Genomic DNA, 17,124 nt, shown 5'->3' on the forward strand with positions numbered 1-17,124 from the left:
AATTACTTAGATTAACTAGACCTACCTAAATTTCTCATTTTATGACGATCGCAGATAATTTGGTCGCGTGCCGCTAATGACAGGTATGGCATTGGTTCGTCATCCGGTTTACAACTTGCAAAAAAATTGCAGTCATGCTACACTCTAAAGGTGTCAGATCACGTTCAGTCTGGATGCAGCCCCACGAAGTCCCTAGAGAGAGGGTGAAATGTCAGGGACGACAGTAGTGTCAAAGATTGTGAAGAATATCGTCCGGTTCTCATCTCATTGCGTATTGCAGTTTTCGACCGCGGAATGTATGGAAATCAACGCCTCAAAGGAAGGGATTGATTTATAGGCACCCTTTATGCCACCTCCAGGAAGTTCCACGTCGATTTTGAGCGGTGTTGCATGTAAAATGATTTCCTCGGCCACCCATAAGAAAATTGCGTCATTTCAGTGCTGGGCTTATGGTTCCAATCACCATCAAAGAAGGTCAGGAGAAGGGGTCAGATGTTAGTAAAGAGAGGGGGAAGTGGCGACGACCAACGTATTATGTGAAGCATCTGCTGTAGCATTGGGTAGAATTTTGGTGAAACTTGGTGCCAATGTGATATCAATAATACACCATACACCTGTAAGATGGCAGACTAAATGAAGGTCAGTTTCGCATCTTACATAAGAGTTTTATACATCATAATGGGAAGGTGAATATCAAATGGTTCAAATGGCTCTGAGCACTATGGGACTCAACTGCTGTGATCATAAGTCACCTAAAACTTAGAACTACTTATACCTAACTAACCTAAGGACATCACACACATCCATGCCCGTGGCAGGATTCGAACCGCAGCGGTCGTGCGGTTCCAGTCTGTAGCGCCTTTAACCGCTCGGCCACTCCCGCCGGCTAGGTGAATATCACACCTAACTTACTTCGGCGGTAATGAGCAGGTTTGCCTGTAAGTATGTAATGCAAAAGGAGATGACACTCAATCGACGGTATTAACACACCACTCCTATATAATATCATGTCAAGGAGCAGAAGGTGAAACAAGCAGCGAGAGGAAACGTTTTGTATGGAACCCAGCGTGGGCAGATGAAGAGGTCGCACCCTGGGAGGCAATACTGAAAGCTCTTAATGGGGGAGTCCCACGGCGGGATTCATCGACCGGACAGGCAACGCATACTGCAAAGCGAGTAACGGGCCACCAGAAGTAGGACAGAAAGAAGGTTTAGATAACTGCGTTTCGGAATTCCAAATTGATACGAACAAAACCAGCGACGCAGCTGATCACATGAAGAGTAAATGGTACACGTGTAAGCGGGCACGAAACGTCCGATTGGCGGAAACGAACTAGGAAAGAGTAAAGTGCCGAGATTTCAACGCAGTTCAATGGTAGGGCACTTGCGATTGGTAGAGAGTTTCCACAAAATAAGAGGAACCCTCCTATTGGTCGAAAAAAGCCGTGACGTGGAGCACGAAAGAACACAGATGGGGGGAGAGTTCGGCTACGTGAAAGACTAGAGCGAAATTTTCGTGAACGCTTCTCTGAACTGGCGTCAAGTACAGAAAGGAGCGCATAATGCTCGGTACGATGCAGGGGAGAAATCTGAGTGAACACTAGGTTCACTGCGGCTGACATTCAGTTAGATATTAGCTGCAACATCGTTGATCTTCAACTGTGGAGAAACGAACCAGCCAGTAAGTTTAATTGTCCTTTCGCGGACTGAGAGGGCATTTTAATATGCATGCTGCTCCAGCCATGCGCGTGCATATCGCCATATTCCAAGACTAGGGATGAGTACATGTTTTCTCACATCATGAGAAACATAGGGAGAATTTCTGCTGAAAAAAAAAATCAATGAAGGCATTAGATTTTATAGGAATTTCAGTGGGCGAGAGCAGCGATACAGACGACAGCTCATTGCAGCTAAGGTAAATACTGCGAGCAGAGGTGTAAACTTGTTGGTTCACCAGCTTGCATACAGAGTAAACTCGAGCGACCTTGGGTAATCTTTTGCTCAACTTGTCACAGAACTAACCATCCTCCGTAGACTTGATTGTCATCCTAAATAGTACCGAACTTTGAACCGAAATCGGATGATTTGTCGTAGTACTGACCAACATCATGACGTAGTCGTAAGAATAATTTTGTAAAGATATTTCTAATTAAAATTTACGTGTTCTGTTTAGGATCATTTCACTTTCTGAGGACGAGATGTGTTCGTTTGACAAGTGTCGTAACCTTGTCACATAGTAAACTGTGTAAATGAGTCTAATTCTGTGATAAGTTTGCAACATTAAACCAAAGTAATTTACAGCTTACACAGTTGTTGATCAGACACGAACTTTACACACCTCATATGAACTTCTGAGCTCTGACCTTTTTTTTTCGCAACTGTCAACACTTCATTGAAGCGCCGCTGACCCCGAGGGCAATATGCTTTTGTACCATGACAGAGGAAGATTGTAGGCAGCTTTGAACTAAATGTCGTATTTCTGTGTCGCGAGGGAGAAAATGATGCGGAAACAAAAAAGGGCCATTCAATTCTTTTGCGCAGTGTATTCTTTTCTAAGTTCTGACTTTAACCTTTGCTTCACGAATCTACCAAAATCTAACACTTTAAAAAGGCGAGAATTTTCATAATTCATGTAGCTGCAAATTTTGAGTGGGCGAGGTGGAGGCGGGAAATCTCAAACTGCCAGGGGTAGATAGAGTAAGTATTTTATCGATTATGTGATGGCTTTCTAATTCTATACATTATCACCAAAATGCTTTATAATATTTTAGAAAGCATGTATTGAGCGCTCTACGTGCATAAACACACACACACACACACTCACACACTATTAACAAACGAAAGTTTTATCTGTGTTTCAGGCGATCATTCCCCATCATCGTTGTACCCAGCAAGCGGTTACTCATGAACTGCTTTTGACTGACTGATCAATAGTGTCGTAACTACAGAATGCAGGTCTACAATGGTAACAGCAGATAGTACTATAATAGCAAGGGATGTATAACTTTACTTCCTTGTATTTGTTAGATTTCGAAACAGATCCTGGCTTGAATGGGACTACCTGACTACAACTATCAGTGCTTGCCCGGGGGTGTTCTACCTCACACCTTCCTTTGTCTTCGTCTTCAGCGCATTTATGTAGTACAATACTGAAGAGTCTACTGGAAGCGTCTTTGACTACCGATCAGAAATGTCGTTGGTCCTGTGTTCGAAAACAGCCAATCTTTATATTTTGAATAAAAAGTCATCAACAATTGCTGTCGAAGATTTCCGGCGTAAGAAGTCACTTCCTTCTGCCTACGACCGAAAGTGGGGGAGCGGACGAAACTTCACGACAGTCTCTCGCGTTTAGCGTGGGAAATTGCCCTTAAAAGGCGAAAGGGCCAGCGATGTCACCGACATGAGAATGCAGAAGGCAGTGAGTACCACTGCATTAAAGGCACATAAAGTGTCTCCACAGAACATTTGGGGTTTAAATTGAAAAAGAATCACAGTAATCTCTTCATTAACACAAGATTCAGGTTAGTCCACCATTCGGATCTCCGGGAGGGGACTGCCAAGGGAGAAGTGACCATGAGAAAAAGGTCGAATAATCAACGGTGGGATAATATTCTACGAGGCGGAGCATGGAAAGTCAGAAGTTTGAACGTATTAGGAAATCTAGAAAATCTGAAAGGGAAATGAAGACGCTCCATGCAGATGCAGTATGGGCCAGTGAAGCTAAATGGAAAGAGATAAGCATTTCCGGTCACAGCAACAGAAAACGGTATAATGGGAGATGGATTCGTTATAAACAGGAAAATAAGGCAGAGGGGGAGGTACTGCAAACAGCTCAGTGACATGGTTATTCTCATCAGAATTACAGCGAACCAACGCCGACAACGATAGTTATACGTGCCAATGTCGCCATCAACAGATTAAGAAATAGATAAAGTACATGAATATATTGAACGGGTAATTCGGTATATAAGAAGAGATAAAAATCTATTAGTCATGGGGGACTGCGGCACAGTTGTAGGGGAACGAAAAGAACAAAGGGTTACAGGAGAACAAGAATTGGCACCAAGAATGAGGCAGAAGAAAAACTAATAGAGTTCTGCAATAAAATTTGTACTGTAATAGTGAATGCTCCGTTTAAGAATCACAAGAGGAGATGGTATACTTTTGAAAGACCAGGAGATACGGCAAGATATCGGCAATATTACATCATGGTCAGGCAGAGATTCCGATATCAAATACTGGACTGTAAGTCGTACCCAGGGGCAGACATAGACACAGAATACAATTTTGTAATGATGAAGAGTGAAGATTAGGCTGAAGTTTAAGAGAATAGTCAGGAAGAATCATTGGAGGGGGGGGGGGGGGGGGGTACTGAAGCGCCGAGTAGTGACGAGACGCGTTTGAATAGCGCTATGGATGTGGATACGGCTGTAGGGGAAAATAAAATAGGCGGCTCAGTTGAGGAGGAGTGGACCTACGTAAAGAGGGCAAACACAGTTGTTGGACAGACAGGAAAGCGTAAAAGGAAAGAAACTGCGAAGAAACTTGAGTATCAAAAGGAATATTTAAATTAGTCGACAAAAGAAGGAAGTAGAAAATGATCACCCGAACGCAGCAATATAAATCCCTTAGGAATGGAATAAATAGGTAGTGCAGGGAAGTCAAGAATGATGTGAAGAAATCGGAAAAGAAACTATTATCGGGAAGAGTGACGCAGGATAGTCAGGAAAACCTTCGGTGAAAGTAAAAGCTAGTATGGTAACATTCAGAGTGCATTGATAATTCCACTGTTACGCTCGGAATAGGGAGAAGATTTGTGGTAAAAGTCCACTGAAGTCTCCACATGGGAGATGAGATGTCTGATGACAAAATATAAAATGAAATTGGAGTCGATAGGAATGACATAAGGAATCCAGTATGTGAGTAAGAATTTAAAACAGCTCTGGAAGACCTGATATCAAATCTGGAAGAAGGAATAGATAACATTCCACCGGAATTTCTAAAATCATTTGCGGAATTTGCAACCGAACGACTAAAGGACTATTCACATGTTGGTGTGTAGAATCTATGAGACTGGCGACGTACGTTCAGACTTTCGGAAAAATATCATCCACATAATTCAGAAGATGGAAAGGGTAAATAAGTGCGAAAATATCAGACATTCAGTTTAACAGCTGATGCATTCATGCACTGACAAGAATAATTTACAGAAGAATGGAAAAGAAAATTAGTTATCTGTTAGATGGCAATCAGTTTGGCTGTTGAAAGGTAAGGTACCAGACAGGCAGTTCTGACGTTGCGGTTGATAATGGAAGCAAGACTGAAGAAAAATCAAGACAGATTCATACGATTTATCGACAAAGAAAAAGCTTTCTACAATGTAAAGTAGTGCAAAATATTCGAAATTCTGAGTAAGTTACAGGGAAAGGCGGGTAATATACAATATGTGCAAGAACCAAGAGAGAAAAATGAAACTAGAAGACCAAGTACGAAGAGCTCAGACTGAAAATGGTGTAAGGCACGCCTGTAGACTTTCGCCCCTACTATGCAGTCTATACGTCGAAGAAGCAATGGTGGAAATAAAAGAAAGTTACAAGAGTGTGATTGGAAATCAGTGTGAAAGGAATCCGTGATAAGATTCGTTGATGACATTGCTGTCCTCAGTGAATGTGAAGAAGAATTACAGGACATGTTGTGTAGAATGCAGAGACTAATGAATATAAAATACGGACTGAAAGTAATCTGGAAAAGTACATAAGTAATGAGATGTAGTAGAAGCGAGAATAGCGAGAAACTTAACATCAAAACTGGTAATCACGAAGTAGACGAAGTCAAGCGATTTTGCTATCGTGAAAGAAAAATTACCCGAGCAGGGAGGAGATATAAACCTGACTAGCGCAGGTAAAGGGGGCATTTCTGGCCAAGAGAACTCAACTGGTAATCAGTCATCGGCCTTAATTTGAGGAAGATACTTCTGAGAATGTACGTTTGGAGCACAGAAACGTAAGGTAGTGAATCCCACACAATGCGAAAACTGAAGACAGTCGAACCGTTTGATGTGTGATGCTGCCGAAGAATGTTGAAAAAAAGGTGGACTGACATGATAGTGAATGAGGAAGTTCTCCGCAGAATCAGTGAGGAGAAGAATATATCGAAAACACTGACAAGAAGAAGGGTCAGTACGTTAGGACATGTGTTAAGATACCAAGATTTTTGGTACAGAATGAAGCTGTAGAGTGTAAGAACCGTAGGGAGAGACAGAGACTGAACCATATCCAAGAAATTGTCGAGGACGTAGGGTACAAGTGGTACTCTGAAATGAAGAGGTTAGCGCAGGAGGGGATTTCGTGCTGGGACGCATCATCCTGTCAGAAGACTGATGGTTTAAAAAAGAAAGTACCTCGACGTTCTGAAGAGCAAATTTCAGCCCTTTCACTGATTATGGAGCAGCCTCCCCACCAATTTAATATGTTTTTATCTTTCCCGTGACTTTGTATATGTGGCACACATGAAGAAAAAAATGTTATTTGAACTGCAATACTATTTTCATTGTAACCATATATATTCTCTGTGTATTTCTGGAAGGTTCGTTTTGGTAGGAAATGTTTTTCCATTGCAACAAAAAATTGTGAGTGAATAAGTGACGCCTGATGAGTGGAGTCTAATGGAGGTATCGGGAAATGTCAAGACCGTCGGGATCGGGCACAGAGTAAGTTTGCGAAAAATTAATTAGTTTGTAGCGAACGGAGCAAGGACGACATCAAAAGTAGACTAGCACTAGCAAAAAGGGCACTCCTGCTCAAGAGAAGTCTTCTAGCATCAAACATAGGCCTTAATTTGCGGAAGTAATTTACGAGAATGCACGTTTGGAGCATAGCAGCGTATTGATGTGAAACATGGACTGTTGGAAAACCAGAACAGAAGAGAATCAAAGCATTTGAGATGTGGTGCTACAGAGAAATGTTGAGAATTAGGTGGACTAATAAGGTAAGGAATGACGTGGTTCTGCGCAGAACTGAAGGCGAAAGAGATATGTGGGAAACGCTGACAACGACAAAGGACATGAAGATAAAGTATCTGTTAAGACATCAGGGTATGACTTCCAAGGTACTAGAGGGAGTTGTACAGGCCAAAAACTGTAGAGGAAGACAGAGTTAGGAAAACATCCAGCAAGTAATTGAGGACGTAAGTTGCAAGTGCTACTCTGAGACGAAGAGGTCGGCACAGGACAGAAATTCGTGGCGGGCCGCATCAAACCAGTGAGAAGACTTATAACACACACAAAAAGCGTGATCGAAAGAGGAGAAGCTTAGAAGATCTCAGAGCTGAGAATATTGCAATTTTACGTGGAGAGACGAGCTGAAAGCCAGAACCCTTTGCAAAATGATTGCTTCATTGTAATTTTTATAGCTTACTATTACTCTGGTAAGAAGATTTTATTTCAATAATAGACGCAAAACAGGAAAGCGCAGCAGGTGAGGACCCCGGAGAACAGCCCACAACCATACGAGAAAGTAAATATTTCAAGAGCATCACAGAAGACAACTGGTGAAGGAGCCGAAATAGGGGTCGAACAATCAACAATTTGAAGCAATCACATTAATAGAGTCCTTCTACATCTTGATTTATTCGAGCAGCAAAATTATTTTCTGTGGTATTTAAGACAAAACGGAAACTGTGACTTTTACTGTTTTATGGACTTAAGAGCGGACATTGTCCGAGATTTTCTGTGCATCGAATTGTGATTTGTTTTCAGAAGTCTCACCAAACAGTGTGAGGGTCTAACCTACTGATCATTTACGTTAAATTAGATATAATAAACTGACTGCTCTCCATTTAAATACACCCTTAATTAGTTTTCTTGGTTGGAAGTGCGATATCACTGTCCGCAATATTGATATTGACTAACCCGACATATTCCTTCCCACTTCCTGTTTGGAAACGTCAAAGTCTTATTTTAAAGTGTTCTGCTCCAAAATGGTACACTGGAGCAACTGTGGAATTTTATTTCCGTTTTGGTAATTAATTTTCTAATTAACGACGTAGAATCTTCATCTGACCGAGGTCCTATGATCCTGCATCATACCAGCTGATACCGCTCACAGGGTGAGCGGTATCAGCGATTCAGAGATTAACTATCACCCGATATATTTCTTGCTGCGTCGTGCGAAACAAACATTTGACAAACTATTAAGTTAAAGGGTATTAAATTAAAAGAACATTGTTAGCTTCCCTTAAGAAAATAATTGACAGTGTTTCACCAAATATCAGTTACATTAGCAATACATAAATGTCTCTCACAGTGAGAATATTTCAGTCATGTAATGGAACGGAACTGTTAACATTAGAGTCTGTATGTAGAGTACCATTTTTCCATTATTATCGTGCAGTTGCACCTCCTTCTCCACAGGCGACTGTGAAACTGAGTTTCGCCACTGGAAGGTTATAGCAGCACGTACGCCTAACCGCCGAAACCGTAGATTGTGTCGTCCTGTCTCTTGGGAGTAGTTTTCTTAAATACTTTGTGGTAAACGAGATTAAAGTGAGAGTAGCTTTTGCTTAAACGTATCAGATTAAAGACAGGGCTTTTTGGGAAATATAACATTTAGTGGAGAGCAACAATGAATTTAGAATTCATATAGAAGTGACACTATCATTCGCTGCATTTAAGTACTAATCTGTACTAGGATTAACTAACTCTGGATAAGATTCACATCACCGCATGCAACTGAAAATTACAATAGTCGACATGTTGTTTTTGCTTTAAAACTGAATATGAATATCTTACTCTACAGCGATTTGTTAACACAAATCAATAAAGCACTTCTGTTCACTTACTCTTTGCATGACGATTACACCAAACATAATTAAATGACTTGTCCAAACATTCGCTTTCAGTATCAGATAGTTGATCATCAGTAAAACATTTGGATATTTATATCTACGTATTCGTTGTGTTCAATGGCGAATATGAGTGCATGAGACTGTTACGTTGCTCATGTCGTTCAAGCATAAAAGGAAAGATAGCTACAAAGTAATTGCAGAGATCTTTTTAGTAGGATTTGAAACATGTTGTGTGGAGCAGAATCTGCCAAAAGGGAAGTGGTATTTCAAATTAATTTTTGGAGAAATGGGTGTTGTTGTGAATAGAATGCGTAGTGGGGTATTAAATATCTGTGACGTTACAGTGAACTATTATTATCAGAGCGTTCTAGACAGCGTGAGGAAATTGCTGGTTATGCACGTTTATGGTAATTATAATTGGAGATCAGATCACTGATTTACAGTCTCTACTATGTTCTGTAAAACTGTCTTAACTGAACTCAGTAGCAGCTGCGATAGCTACTTATCCAGTAAGAAGGCAGCAGAAGGTAAGTAGTTGCACCGTTTTAACTTCCAACCTGACGACTAGTAACTATTCAATAAGCTGTATTTGAAGCTATGTCATCATCAGTGCTTCTGTGAGCTGTTCTTGCGCTAAATTAAACATGCACTATACGAGGGCCAATCAGAAAGTCTTTGCCCCTATTTTTTATGGCCAAATTACGGCTGTAAATTAGAAGCCATCATATCCATTCCCAGCGTAGGACTTATCTTGGCTCGTGCCGAATGTATCTGCCGGTAACTACGCCGCGTGGGCTGCTGTCAGTTATTAAAGATGGCGGTTACGCTTCACACGTCCATGGCGTTAGAGTAACGAAGTGTGATTCGTTTTCTATGGAGCAAGGGTGGAATGCCCATCTAAATCTACAGAGAAATGTAGCCCATCTATGGGGAAAGCTGTCTGGCATTGAGCAGGCCCTGATGTAGGAGGAAAAGTGGGGGGGGGGGGGGGTGAGGCAAACCGTGGTATCCAGCCCGGGCGGCAATTTCAGGGGGCTCCAAATTCATATTCTTGAAGAAACGAACTTTGTTTCATAAAGCGCCTAACATCCAGCGCACGTTGGTCTGTCGATTATTCGTATGATCTTGAAACGCATCCCTGTTGGTTTTTGAACATTTCTGAAGACATTCTAAGTTGATTTCTGAACGAATCATACGTTGATTTTTGAGCATAGTGTACGTGGTATCTCTGCCAGTGGAATCTCCGTCGCATCAAGAAATAGAAAACTTTCCCGCAAACAAAAGGGGATAGGACTGTACGAGCTGAGCCGAATAAACCTGAAGGGGCGAATACTAATCGCTGTTTGGTTATGTGGTTGACTGGCTGTGCGAATGATAAGCTTTGCTGTAATTATTAGCGAAATCCATAGATTCAGACTGCCAGAGTGGAAATAAACGACTAACTGGAATAACAGGTAAGGAAGATTATATGTTAATCTTCTCGATGTATCCAAGAAAATGAAATTTTGATACAAAATTTTTGCCAGATCGCTACAGTACTAACGGCTAGTTGTACAGTCCCCTTCAGCAGCCGCTTAAGTTTTATTCTCGGAATAGCACGGAAACCCGTTATATGAACACTTAATAACGACTAACCGGAGAATAAACGCGGGATAACTAAACCGGTGATTCTGGCAGGGTTAGTGAATTAACTGGAGAACAACTTTTGACAATCGTCTGGCAGGGTTAGTGAATTAAGTGGAGAACAACTTTTGACAATCGCAAGAATAGTGACACGTAGCGCGGCTGGTACTTCTGTCCCGCTAGTGTCATCTTCGCCTTCGATTTTTCTTAGGCCAGCCGTGAGTCAGTTGTTCATCGCGGGTCCGGCTATTTAAGTCCGCAGTGTCGAGGCAGCGATCTCTCTGTCGTCTGACGGTCGCGAGGTACTACGGGGTCTGGAGGTTGACCCTTACTTGGTGCACATGCTCATTGCGCGTGTTACGAGTGGGGTGTTGCGTCCGGAGACGCCGGCGAAGTTGGGTTCTCGCACCACACGTGGTGTTTGGTTTTGTACTCACCCCGCGGATGAACGTTGAGAAGAGGTTGCCGGAGCGTCGCCTGGATTAACCGTCCGCCTGCTCATATGTTTGAGTTTGATCCCGAGTGTGCCGTAGCAAGTTAAGTCACACACGCCATGACAATGTGCCTTAGGCAATCCACCTTGTTTTCTTACTATCTGATAAAGGATCAGCAGATATATATATATGTAAGCAAGAGTAGTGAGCTACTCGTTATTTAGCGATTCTATGTTTATGGTGGTACTAACCGTGCTTTTTAAAAACAAGTATCTACACATTAGTGACGAGTAACGAAAGACAATGCTGTCTTGTAAAATCACATTTTGTTTCATGAAAATATAGTTCAGATCGGCCTTGTCTTTAGAATAAACTCAGCTGTTACTATCGCGTGGGGTTATGGTATTTAAGTGAATGCTTAAGTTGCTGAGTTAAAAACCTTTTCCAAGCGAACTTTCCTGTTTTAATTGTTCTAGTTTATTGTCTTGTGTAGTAGGAATGTGTAAATGCGAGTGTGCTGTTGTAGTTGGGTTATGTTACCGTTACGTGGAGCGCAATGAATTTCGTCCGGTTCGGTGGGGCGTGATATCAGGGCTTGACGACTTGGCCGTTTCCAGCTGAACTGTGAACTGTTTGACCGGCTCCGTGTGGAGGCCCTCTTCCTCGGTCACGTCTTTTAAGCTAAGTATTGCCTCGCTCTTTGTTTCTTGCTCCGTCAGGTCGTTAAGCTTGGTACCCCGTTCCTCTTCCATTCTGGCGAATGTGCTTCAGGCTTGAAGTATGACGACTTCGATCTTGTAATGTTGAGTGGCACTCTGTCATTAGTGCCCGCTCAGATTCATTAAGGCTCTACTTGGTTAATTGTCCTTTTTTATCACCCACAATGTTGTTATTTGTACCTTGTGTGTGAGCTATAAAGGTTTAAATTTTTGTAAACCAAGGTTTTACGTTGGTATGGAACCAAGCAATCTTTAAATGCTGAGGGTCTCTTATAATTTTTAGTTATTTCAATTAGTGTTTATTTGTACTGACATATACTTGGTTATTCTTTAGTCAGAAGTTGTTCACCGGCTGCCTTCAGTAGGGAGCGTTAAGATTTTAGAAGCTACCTTTTTATTCCTTGGGTTTTTAATATTTATTTACATTATTCCTTTGGTATAAAATGTTACTGCAAAGGGAAGTCATTGTACAGCCTAGTCTTGCCGGTTTTGAGTTTGGCAAGTTGATTTTATTAAATGTTTGTGCGAGGAGCAAATGTAATTAATGCTGTATACATTGGTTAAGTAAATGTTCGTAGGGGTTTGAGAAAAATTTTATTGTAATTGTGGTGTGGTTGTTAAACACCAAGAAGTCTTGCTGTATTAAATTGTATAAGGTAAATAAAATTATTTAACACAAGCTGTGTGTGTTTAATATTATGGCCTGCTGTTTTCTGTGTAACGCTAAGATGCAAATGAGGGTCCGAAATAGCTACAGAATTACTGATGACAAGATTGTTTGTTAGAACGGCGAAGGAGAAGAAGCACAAATTATATGGACGAATATGACGATTCCAAGTCTATATAAAAATTTCGTAGTACTACTACTTCCCGATCTCATATAAATGCGGTAGATAAAAATAACCGTTTGTGCCAAAACATTCTCGTTAGAATTGCTGCAATATTAGAAAGGCCTATTTCGTTTTATCTAGCAGGCAGTGACAAATAAAGAGTAATCAAATCGAGAAACCACACCACTCTTGGGTACTATTCGTATTAACAGCTTTTTCAGTATTACACAACAGCATTTTGATTTTTCATATATCAGAACTTTTAAAGAACTTTGAGGAGGTAATAGACTCTTTCGCAGAAAGGAAAGCGCGCCGTGTAAGGCTGTAGCAAGATTAAAGTGAAAAAAGTGCTGGGACCTAAAGATTGAAGAAATGTGTACGGTCTTGGTTGTCTCTTGTCTTCACTGGTTTTATGTTTCCTATATTTAATTTTGAATCACATGAAAGAGAAAGTTAACAGCTAACGGGCGATAAACAGTGCATATTTTTTGACGTGTTCTCATCCTCCCTGTCACAGATAATCCCACCCAGAGTAACTGATTTTTTTTCTAATGGGGAGGGGGGGTGGATTTATGACGTCAAACTGGTCGACGGGGAGTAGATGAGGCACAACTGGACATTTTAATTCCCATTGCCCTGAATACAGGTTTGATGGTTTCCATTGCAAAATATACACCTTTGAATTTTACAGAGCGACCGTACGGCTGCTACCGGCGGAGGTTCGAGTCCTCCCTCGGGCATGGGTGTGTGTGTTTGTCCTTAGGATAATTTAGGTTAAGTAGTGTGTAAGCTTAGGGACTGATGATCTTAGCAGTTAAGTCCCATAAGATTTCACACACACAGAGCGACGTACAGTGACGTGCGATAGAAAAATGCTGTGTGAAGAGGCGTGGCACTGTACTTTGGCACACTTTAAGACCAAATGACATGTCTTACATTTCCTCGAACATATATGTTTTGGATATCAAACTCTTCAGAAAGATATGCTCTACAAAATGAACATACACTACTGGCCATTAAAATTGCTACACCAAGAAGAAATGCAGATGATAAACGGGTATTCATTGGACTAGAACTGACATGTGATTACATTTTCATCCATATTGGGTGCATAGATCCTGAAAAATCAGTACCCAGAACAACCACCTCTGGCCGTAATAACGGCCTTGATACGCCTCGGCATTGAGTCAAACAGAGCTTGGATGGTGTGTACAGGTACAGCTGCCCATGCAGCTTCAACACGATACCACAGTTCATCAAGAGTAGTGACTGGCAGAATGTGACGAGCCAGTTGCTCAGCCACCATTGACCAGACATTTTCAATTGGTGAGAGATCTGGAGAATGTGCTGGCCAGGGCAGCAGTCGAACATTTTCTGTATCCAGAAAGGCCCGTACAGGACCTGCAACATGCGGTCGTGCATTATCCTGCTGAAATACAGGGTTTGGCAGGGATCGAATGAAGGGTAGAGCTACGGGTCGTAACACATCTGAAATGTAACGTCCACTGTTCAAAGTGCCGTCAATGCGAACAAGAGGTGACCGAGACGTGTAACCAATGGCACCCCGTACCATCACACCGGGTGATACGCCAGTACGTCGATGACGAATACACGTTTCCAATGTGCATTCACCGCGATGTCGCCAAACACGGATGCGACCATCATGATGCTGTAAAAAGAACCTACATTCATCCGAAAAAATGACGTTTTGTCATTCGTGCACCCAGGTTCGTCGTTGAGTACACCATCTCAGGCCCTCCTGTCTGTGATGCAGCGTCAAGGGTAACCGCAGCCATGGCCTCCGAGCTGATAGTCCATGCTGCTGCAAACGTTGTCAAACTGTTCGCGCAGATGGTTGTTGTCTTGCAACGTCCCCATCTGTTGACTCAGGGATCGAGACGTGGCTTCATTGAATCTCGACCAACGCGAGCAGCAATGTCGCTATACGATAAACCGCAATCGCGATAGGCTACAATCCGACCTTTGTCAAAGTCGGAAACGTGATGGTACGCATTTCTCCTCCTTACACAATGCATCGCACCAACGTTTCACCAGGCAACGCTGGTCAACTGCTGTTTGTGTATGAGAAATCGGTTGGAAAATTTCCACATGTCAGTACGTTGTAGGTGTCGTCACCGGTGCCAACCTTGTGTGAATGCTCTGAAAAGCTAATCATTTGTATATCACAGCATCTTCTTCCTGTTGGTAAATTTCGCGTCTGTAGCAGGTCATCTTCGTGATGTAGCAATTTCAATGGCCACTAGTGTATATCTGAAAAATTGATTTTTTTAAAATTTTTGACGTCATATCTCAAACGCTCGGGTGGCAGAGGGGAGAGGTGGGGGCGCCACTATCAAGCTTTTAACTTGGTTCGGAAGTATCGTAGATCCGTTGTGTCATTAAGAATTTTGAGGTGTTTATGTTGGGAGTTCGACAAAGGCCGTATAGTCTTGCATGACAATGAGCGATCGGGGAGGTCGCGTTCGTTGCTGACTGACATTTCCCTCGCGGAAGTAACGGTGGAAGCAGATCGGGGTGTGTACATCACGGCCATTTTCCGCGAGCTTGGTATATCGTATGGGAATGCTTACGACAGCGTTCATGAGTCCTTAGGGAACTGGAGGGTTTCATGTGGGTGGGTGCTTTATGATGACATGATGAATGGCAAGCGAATGTTGTTTTCACTGAATCATCTGGGATGGTACTTCAAGGAGGGTGAAGGTTTTCTCGACCGCATTGGTACTGGCTATGAAATGTGGATACTGCATTTAACTCCGGAATCCAAGGAGCAGAGCTTGGTGTAGAAACATTCGTGTTCGCCTGTGATAAAAATGTTCCGTTCAGTGCCATCAGTTGGGAAAGTTACGTTAACGGCCTTCGGGGATAGCCGTGAACCGCTCCTGCGGGGTTTCACACCACAATGTGCAACCATCAATGCCGACAGTTATTGTTCTGCACTGGCACGTCTGAGGGTTGCCATCAGGAGAAGGCGCCGAGGGATTCTCAATGTGGACAACGTGATTCTGCTCCGCGACAAAGCGAGACCACATGTGGCAATCAGAACTGCCGAAAATCTGGCACGGCAGTGATTCACAAGTAACGAAGAAGCCAAGAAAGCAGTCCGACGGTAGTTCCATATTCAGTCTACCTCAGGGGCACCTCAAATTTATTGCTGCTATGGCACAAACGTGTGAAATGGTGTGGAGACTATGTGAAAAAATAATGTAAGGTTCGTAGACTAGGATGTATGTACCATACTTCGGCATATAAAAAATAGGGGCAAAGTCTTTCTGATTTGGCCTTGTAAGACACGGTTTTAATTCTATGCTTTGTTACGTAACAGACTATACAAACCGATATCATTTTCATTATGTCAGAGTGAATCAAATTTAAACAGAGTTCTCACCTATTCTTCAGGCTCACGTGCAAAGTTTGATTACATGGCACATTTCGACCACTCCAGATCATCTCCAGATCAAATAGGAAAGAAAGCTAAATATGTACCATCTAAGATTGTACAGTAAGTAGAAAATAATCGTACATAAATGTAGAATAAACCTAAGTAGTCGAGTCAGCAACCCGTCTTGTCTGTTCAGAACCTTATATCAGCGTATTGTGTTTTGCAATTGCGGTCAGTTTTTTTAAAAAGGTATCTGGCAGTGACAGGAGAAAGGGGAGAAGGAAAATGGAAATTGAGGGGGAAGGGGGGATATGGAGCGCGGATGAGTAAGGGGGGAAAGGAAGCAAGCAGGTGGGGGATAGTAAGGACGTCTTTCTAAAAATTATAGGAAATATAATTACATAAAACACCAATCTGCGTATATGATTTAAAACTAATGACATTATTCGATTCAGACTGATGCAGCTTCTTAACAAAAATATCTCAAAAATCACGACAGCAGGTGTATATTAACTTCTCATGCAATAACAGAAGAAAAGTGAAATTACGTGGGTTAAATCAGAAATCAGGGGAGCCTACAAGAACAAGGACACATTAAATGAAAATTTATACTTATTGCTTATAAAGATAGCTAAAATATTATCTCCTGTACAGTCTGACATACATGTATACATGTGTCGTCGACATTTTGAAAACAAAGTATTAATACATTAAAAATCTCCACATTGTTTGTCATTGATAGGGGAGAATGTTCCCAGATGGGTTTTCAATGTCTGGGAGCAGTCTGTTTTATAAATTATATGTATAAACAGAGATCGCACCAACAACATCTGTAAGTTATACACTTATTGAGAATTGAGTATTCAATGAAAGAAACAAAATAATTGCAGGACATCACAAGAAAATACAGGGTTGTTACAAATGATTGAAGCGATTTCACAGCTCTACAATAACTTTATTATTTGAGATATTTTCACAATGCTTTGCACACACATACAAAAACTCAAACGTTTTTTTAGGCATTCACAAATGTTCGATATGTGCCCCTTTAGTGATTCGGCAGACATCAAGCCGATAATCAAGTTCCTTCCACACTCGGCGCAGCATGTCCCCATCAATGAGTTCGAAAGCATTGTTGATGCGAGCTCGCAGTTCTGGCACGTTTCTTGGTAGAGGTTTAAACACTGAATCTTTCACATCACTATGCGTGAAACTTGCCCGCACGCATTCAACCGTTTCTTCGCTCACTGCAGGCCAACACGCTGATTTCCCCT

At 41.9% G+C, this 17,124-nt stretch overlaps 1 pseudogene; it reads left to right on the forward strand.

Moving 5' to 3' along the window:
• Window positions 1–9,658: 9,658 nt before the first annotated feature.
• On the forward strand, window positions 9,659–15,308 carry LOC126089762 (uncharacterized; annotated as a pseudogene).
• The last annotated feature ends 1,816 nt before the right edge of the window (window positions 15,309–17,124 follow it).

Source organism: Schistocerca cancellata, chromosome 1 (assembly GCF_023864275.1).
Source record: "Schistocerca cancellata isolate TAMUIC-IGC-003103 chromosome 1, iqSchCanc2.1, whole genome shotgun sequence".
NCBI classification, from domain to species: domain Eukaryota; kingdom Metazoa; phylum Arthropoda; class Insecta; order Orthoptera; family Acrididae; genus Schistocerca; species Schistocerca cancellata.